This window comes from Mytilus galloprovincialis, chromosome 11 (assembly GCF_965363235.1).
Source record: "Mytilus galloprovincialis chromosome 11, xbMytGall1.hap1.1, whole genome shotgun sequence".
In the NCBI taxonomy this organism is placed as follows: Eukaryota; Metazoa; Mollusca; class Bivalvia; order Mytilida; family Mytilidae; genus Mytilus; species Mytilus galloprovincialis.
The window spans coordinates 49,001,606-49,009,300 of NC_134848.1; the positions used below are offsets into that span (position 1 = coordinate 49,001,606).

Here is a 7,695-nt window from a genome sequence, read left to right on the forward strand (position 1 = left end):
TGAATAATACAACGATAATGGTATTGTAGATGAATTTGCGTGTTTTATATTTCCAGGCATGTTTAAAAATATCATTACATAAATAAGAAATTTATTATTCTTCTAAAATTTTTCATTCAATAAATCATCATTTGTCTAAAAGTGTGAAATATAATAAACAAAGTACGTTCGTTCATAAGTAAGTCGTCTGTTAGAAAACCCGATTAAAAATTACTTAACATGCTTAAGTGCCAGTCTGCCTAAGAATCAGGCAGTGGTGAAAACATGATAAAAAAACCCACCCTATTTGACATTGATTTCAGTTCATAATATGTAATTGGAAGTGTTTTGTTTGAGAATTAAAAGAATTAAGTAAAACGTTCTTGCAGTTATTTACAAAACAATCCATGCAATATATATACTTTAGATATGGAAAATGAAAGAGCCTATTGGATAGTAGATCTCACTGGTAACCTTAACTCAGGTATGGCAAATGAAACAGATGTGAAAACAGTCATAAATACAAACTGCATATCGCCAACTTGCACGAACAATGCTATTAACATATTTGGTAAAAACGTATATTTTTCCAATCACAACCAACTGGCAGTGGGTCTTACATCACAAGGATCTGGATTTACTGTTCTGTATAACGATACCAACCGTATTGATAGCATATATAGCTATATTTTAGGTAAGATAATTACCTATGTATAAATATAAGGTAACAGAAGTATACCGTTGTTTAAAAGTCATACATCGATTGCGAGAAAATGAATCCGGCTTACAAACAACAGTCATATTCGAATATAATGTATAATTATAAAACAAAAAAGGCAAAAAAGGCACGAACGTGGATGATTTCTTTAACACTAATAATGTAAACAAAATAACGTTAACATTTTAATAATTAAAAAGAAGAAAAAACGCATATAAATAACCAGACATTATTTGCGTGTTTCGTGTGAATAAATTTCATATGAAAAGCTCAAAATTCAAAAGCAGCTGTGTGCTTAAACATGTTACACATAAAAGGTTTCTATTTAATTCGGATTAATACATCAGTGTCTGTTCTGACATTTATTAGGTAGTGCAACAATTACACTGCAGGAATTATGAGACGAATTACACTTTTGATTTTCGTGGGAAAACATTTTTCTAGATTTAGGTAATTGCATTTCCAGGATATTTAATTTTGTAATTTTGCAAAAAAACTGCATAAAAGACTATTGCAAATATATAATCGCTGAGCATTTAATTTGGTTGATTATCTGTTACAATAAAAACCTGAAAATTGGTATTGAGCCATATTAATAATCTCCAAAGTACATGATGTAATACATCTTTATTACTACAACATTATATTGTATATAGATTTAAGCAGATGGGGTATATGTAATATTCAGACAATTCTCCATATAAATCTCTCTAATATTTTGTTATTCAATAAATAATCAGGGTTCTATAACTTAAATTTCAGTATTCTTTGCATTACAAAAATCACTGTATGATCAATACTTATGTATCCATTTTAATTAAGTTATATAGTATGCTTTATTTATATTCTTTGATTTGTCTCCGTGAATTTTTAGAACTAATAATCTGCATTATTTAACCATATGTTTGCCTTTTAAGATATGCTAATGAGTTAATATCAATGTCTTTATATGTGAAACCACTATGAGTAAATGAATAGTTAATGTACTGGTGCGTGTTCTTGCTTCTGCAATATAATGTTAAAATGTTATCATTGCATGCAGCTATGTAACAACTGTTATTCTTGCTATGTGTGTTATATATACATACATAATTAATAATGTAATAGTTACTTTGATTATATTTGTGTGGTGTGTTTTATTGTACAACATTCAATTTTTTATTCGTGTTATTTTACGTATGCTAAACTTAAACTGAAACCTGTTTCAAAACTTGATTGAATAAGATTGTTTTTTTGAAATCTCAGAATATTGTTCATCTGTCAAAAATAGCAACTCTTTACAAGAAACCAAAATGACACAGAAATGTCAGCGATAGGTCACCGTACAGCATACGACCACGAGCAAAGCCCATTATTACGCATGACAGAACAGACTAGAAAATATAATGCCCCTCTGCTGTTGTAGATAAAAAAAACAAGCTTGGACTAAGCAAAATATGTTTTCATACATAAAACATAGTCAACTATAAAAAGCACAGAAATGACAAATGTAAAACAATCCAAACGAGGATATTACGGCCTAACTTATGTACACACAAGTAATCGAAACACACATATGTAACACAGTAACACATGACAACCACTGACAAGTCTGATATAATCTTTTCACACACCTCAAGACATTAAGGGAGTATTTGTATCTGTATATGCATTACCTATTATAATATTTCTTTAAATTGGACAGTGCATTTAGGTGAGTTATTAAGTTTTTTTTAATTAATACTGAACTAAAAGGATTACAATGTGGATTTCAAAGTGTTTTGTTTAATTTTTAACACTTATGACATTTGAATACAAACGATTTAAGAACAATGAGAGATTAAATCATTTGTTTCAATTTTGATGAACTCATATTTGAATAAACAAACCCTTGCTACAATGTTATATTCACATAGTATTGTTTTAGTATATCAAAATTAGACTTATATGTAATACAAAACAAAAGCAATAGATAGTTATCAAAAGTACCAGGATTATAATTTTATACGCCAGACGCGCGTTTAGTCTACATAATACTCATCAGTGACGCTCAGATCAAAAGAGTGAAAAATCCAAATAAATACACAAAGTTGAAGAGCATTGAGGATCCAAAATTCCAAAAAGTTGCGCCAAATACGGCTAAGGTAATCTACTCCTGTGTGACGACATCGTAAGTTGCAATTACCTGTATTGTGTCGGAATATTCCGTTAAATGTAACAGGAAAAGTTGTGAAATATTTACCTATTAATCAAAAGAGATAATAATACAGTAACTAGCAAATAGTGTGTCTTATTAAATTTTATAAGCAATTACGGATAAATCAGCACGTGCAATAATGATAATGTTTCTCTATTGGTATAAATCATGAACTAATATTGCTTCTCCGACCGATCAAATATGGACTTAAGCCGCATTTTACATACCTTTAGACGTATCGTTATTCATTAAATACATTTGTATTGTATTTAGTAACTCGAAATAATGCAAAAGAAGTTTCACGAATTGAAATGAGAATATTTCACAGCCTCTTTCAATAAGACTTTCAAATATTATCACTATTTGATTTCCGACTATCAGAGCACAGAAGATTCAAGCATACACTCCAATGAATAGGTAAACAGTTTAATTAATTTTTTCCATGATACTTTGTCTTTACTAGATGAAATGTAGAGGCATTGGTCAGAAATAACATCAGTGTTGACCAAAGTGTTTTGTGAAAGGCATAAAAGACAAGATCCAGTATACATACCTGTATCATATTTATGGTAAGATTCTTTTTTTTCTAATCGAAGAATTAAAAGCATTTATTAAAGTTGAGGGCCAATGTTTGCTGATCTAGAATCTATAAATTTGCGCAAAAAATAATGAATACAGAAACAGCAAATTGCATGAAAAGATACCACTACAGTACATGTACATATACAAGATCGTAGAGGAATGAAAAATAGACGACATTATAATTGACATGTATTATTGTTTTGCAGAAATCAGAACAACACAAAATAGATTGAGAAGAAATTGTTTAGGTACTTTTTTCATTATAAATTTAAAAATAAAATTGTGGCTAAGTTGCCTTTTGCAGCATGCTTAGATTAAAAAAAAAAAAAAATATTGGGCAGTCGAAAAAAAACACTATTAAAAACGCGTACACAATAATTGAAAGTATCAAGCTTCCTTGAATGAACTAAACATAAATGAAAAATGGGAAAATATGTATTCAAAAATTATTTTTGCATCTACCATTAGCTCAAAAAAGATAACCGTGATTATGGTAATAATCTTTGAAATCCAATTTGTAAAAAAAATGATTTAAATCATTTATGCAGGCGTATAACTTTGTTTAGTAACGTATGTTTTTGTCAAACAGTGGGTATAGTTTGGTTTACGTTTTTGATTAGTGTTATACTGTTGGTGTGACCTACTTTTTTAAAGTATGCCATATGTTTTATTTCAGGATGATAAATATATAGCAAACAGTATTAGAATTAGTATCCAAATATATAATGATATTGAATGTTTACATGTTTGACTGAACCAACAATATTATGATATTAGTACGGGAGTATATCTGTATTGGCCTTGTTATTGGTCCGAGGCGAAGTCGAAGGCCAATACAGCTTGCCGAGGTCCAATAACAAGGCCACTATAGAAATACACGTAATAGTATCTTTATTCATTAACTACAGTGTTGCAATATGTTTTTTATTCTACAAGAGATAACAATGTTTACCTTGAAGTAGAACTATTCAAATCTTAGTTTCTTTTAATAAGATGTAATATCTAATGATCTGGTACCGTTTCCAGGTGTCTTTAGCATTTTCTCATCTGATGAATTGTTCACACTTCTCAGTCACTATAAAGTGTAACAACTTAAATTAAGACGCAACACATACATAGTAATTGGAAAGGTCCTGTAATTCCATGTGTTGTGCAGAAACAAATTGAAGATACATTGGTTTTACAAAAAAAATCATATAGGAGTGATGATACAACTATCCATAAGCCAAATGACAAAAGAACGAACATTTGCACGATTACAGAATGCATATGCCTGGTTCTAGTTTAAAAATAGATGACAGTTTACAAAACATGAGAAGAGAAAGTAAACAGTAAATCGATTTGTACCACCGTGAAATTATGAGGTCGTCAAGAAATAAACTTAGTGATAATCTACTGAGTACTCGTTCCTCAAACCTGAAATAATTCCATCGTCTGCTTTCAAAATGGTTTTTAAATGACTATGACCGTCTTTTGCCTGAAATATATGCCATACTGAACGTTTCAGCATGATTATGATGAGTAAATGAAAACTACGTCTTCTAAACAACTGTTTACTTTAAGTGTGTGTTTATCGTGACTTTCGATAAAAAAAAACCTAGAGACCTTCTGAAATCCTGTATCAGCCGGATCAGACCTCAGCCAAAAGAGAAAAAAATCTATATTGACCGAGTTATTCTGTATTGGCCGAGTTGATACCTTATCTTGCATAGGCAGTTTTCATCATATTAAGTCCAATAACAGTGTAGTTAATTAACAATGGTTAATAATATATATTTTGTCTGTGCCAATCTAGACCTGCACATTCTGTGAGTGCACATAAAACATACACACATAACTGTCGAATAGTTATACGTATTTAACCTAAATCAAAACCGCGAGTCTAACACTGCAAAATTAAGTGTATGTGTTTGTTCCATGAACAAAAAGTGACATGTGTGTATATGTGTGTTAAATGAATATAAATCATATTTACCTATTTGAATGCTGTCTATATGATGACTCATTATATGCTATATTGCCATATAACATGTATAACTTTGCCAATGTAAAGCCATGCTACTTCAGTATTGAACTTCTGGTGCATTTATGTCACACTATAAATATGATGTATGATGTTTTTTGCATGTATTAAATTTAGTTCAGTTCTTTCTGCTATTTGTATGTAATGTTGAAGACGTTTTAAGTTGCCAACTTCTGTCTTATTCTATTGTCAATGTGTTTGTTCAATTAAATATGTTTACACTACTACAATTTTGCATCCATAATCTCATACGCAATATTTTGTTCTGTGTCATCATACATACATAGCAATATCTCAGTTGTATAACTGACATTGGGAACATAAGTTCTGTCACGACTGGTTCGACCTTAAACGTTTATTGTTTCTAGTTACAAGTACACGCCATTAAACAGAAGTATTTGTGAAGACTTTTAATTAATAAAACACTATCGAGTCGTTTAGTTTATGTGTAAAACGAAAAAAATCACAGAAATACCAAACTCCGAGAGATATTAAAAAACGGACAATCCCTTATCAAATGGCGAAAAAATCAAAACCTCAAATACATCAAACGAAAGGATACCAACTGTCATATATCTGACTTGGTACGGGCATTTACTTATAAAGAAAAAAAAAAGGCATTGATTACACATTCTTATGTTTGTTTCATTTAAATATAATTGGACGTTTAATATCGATGGTTGCAAACCAAAGTCTGAACAACGGTATGGCACGTTTTATATATTGAGCACAGCTGAGAAAATAAAGTTGCATACAGCAACACAAACTCGAATACATGCAAGGCTTATAATTTCATCAAAGTTAAATAAACTAAAACAAGTCAAATGTGCTTTTGCAATGTTTGTCTTGGTTTGAAAAACGAATACAAAAGAACCATTTCAATGTCCTTGATATTTCATTGATACAGTTGAGGACGATTTAAATAATAATTAAATTTTATACATGTTTAAGATGAGCAACTTTATTTTTTTTTGCCTGAACAAAACGAAATATTTGTCAAGGCGTCTACCATTTTTATTTAAAATCGATCAATAAACAATGTATCTGTGTAAAAATAAAATAATGTCAATATCGATGATTGGTTCAGAGTGTGTAATGTTTTCTAAATTTAAGGTAAATAAAGATTATTATATAGTTTCAGTTACAATTCAATCATAGTACAGGGAAGTTAGTGAAACAGGACGTGAATGGGTCATATTTTCAAAGTGTTTGTTTGCGTAAAGATAATAAACAAATACAAAGTTTAAAATCAATTGATATACTGTTGATTTACTTGTATTTGCGGGAACCGTATTTTCGGAATTTCGTGTTGACAGGGAAACCACAAGTTTGAATGTTAAAAATAACTACAGGTAAAACAACAAAAATACTGAACTCCATGGAAAATTCAAAACGGAAAGTCCTTATTCAAATGTCAAAATCGAATGATAAATCATATCAAGCGTCATATTACCGACCGGCACAATGTGTATGTGTTTATTTACTCCGATTTGTTTTATTATTATATGTGAACTTTGTTTGGAAACTTCGAAATAAAATATCTAGGAAAATAAAGGTTTGTAAAAGAGTGACGAACGATACCAAAGGGACAGTCAAACTCATAAATCCAAAACAAACTGACAACGCCATGGCTAAAAATGAAAGAAGACAAACAGAAAAACAATAGTACACATGACACAACATAGGAAACTAAAGAATAAACAACACGAACCCCACCAAAAACTAGGGGTAATCTCAGGTGTAACCTTGATTTGTTTTTCTCTCAATCAATTAATGACCTTTGTACATTTGTATACTACATTACATGTTACCTTCAACCTTCAATCCACGAAAATTGGTAGCCACAAGAATACATGAATCCACAGAACCTGAAGGACATTGGTTAAACATACAAATTGAATCGTGCATTTTTGCCGTATTAAAACCTTTTGTCACAAATTTTCCACCTTTTTTACACATAACAACATTATATACAGTTTCGTATAAAAAAAACTAGGGGTTATTCCCCGACTAAAAAAAACCATGGGGGGAAACCCCTGTTTGTTTACTTTATTTACAGGCTCAATGCGCTTGACCTTTGTACTTGTTTGGCTTTATAAATATATTTTGATATGAGCGTCACTGATGAGTCTTATGTAGACGAAACGCGCGTCTGGCGTACTAAATTATAATCCTAGTACCTTTGATAACTATTAGTTGTTTCGACAGTTTAAAGTA

General features: G+C 30.5%; 1 long non-coding RNA gene across 1 annotated transcript; it reads left to right on the plus strand.

Annotated features, from left to right (window-relative positions):
- Positions 1 to 406: 406 nt before the first annotated feature.
- Positions 407 to 5,796, plus strand: LOC143052307 (uncharacterized). Its single transcript, XR_012971071.1, has 3 exons — positions 407 to 3,442; positions 3,662 to 3,703; positions 4,482 to 5,796. It is a non-coding gene; the product is annotated as an uncharacterized LOC143052307 (long non-coding RNA).
- Positions 5,797 to 7,695: the final 1,899 nt, after the last annotated feature.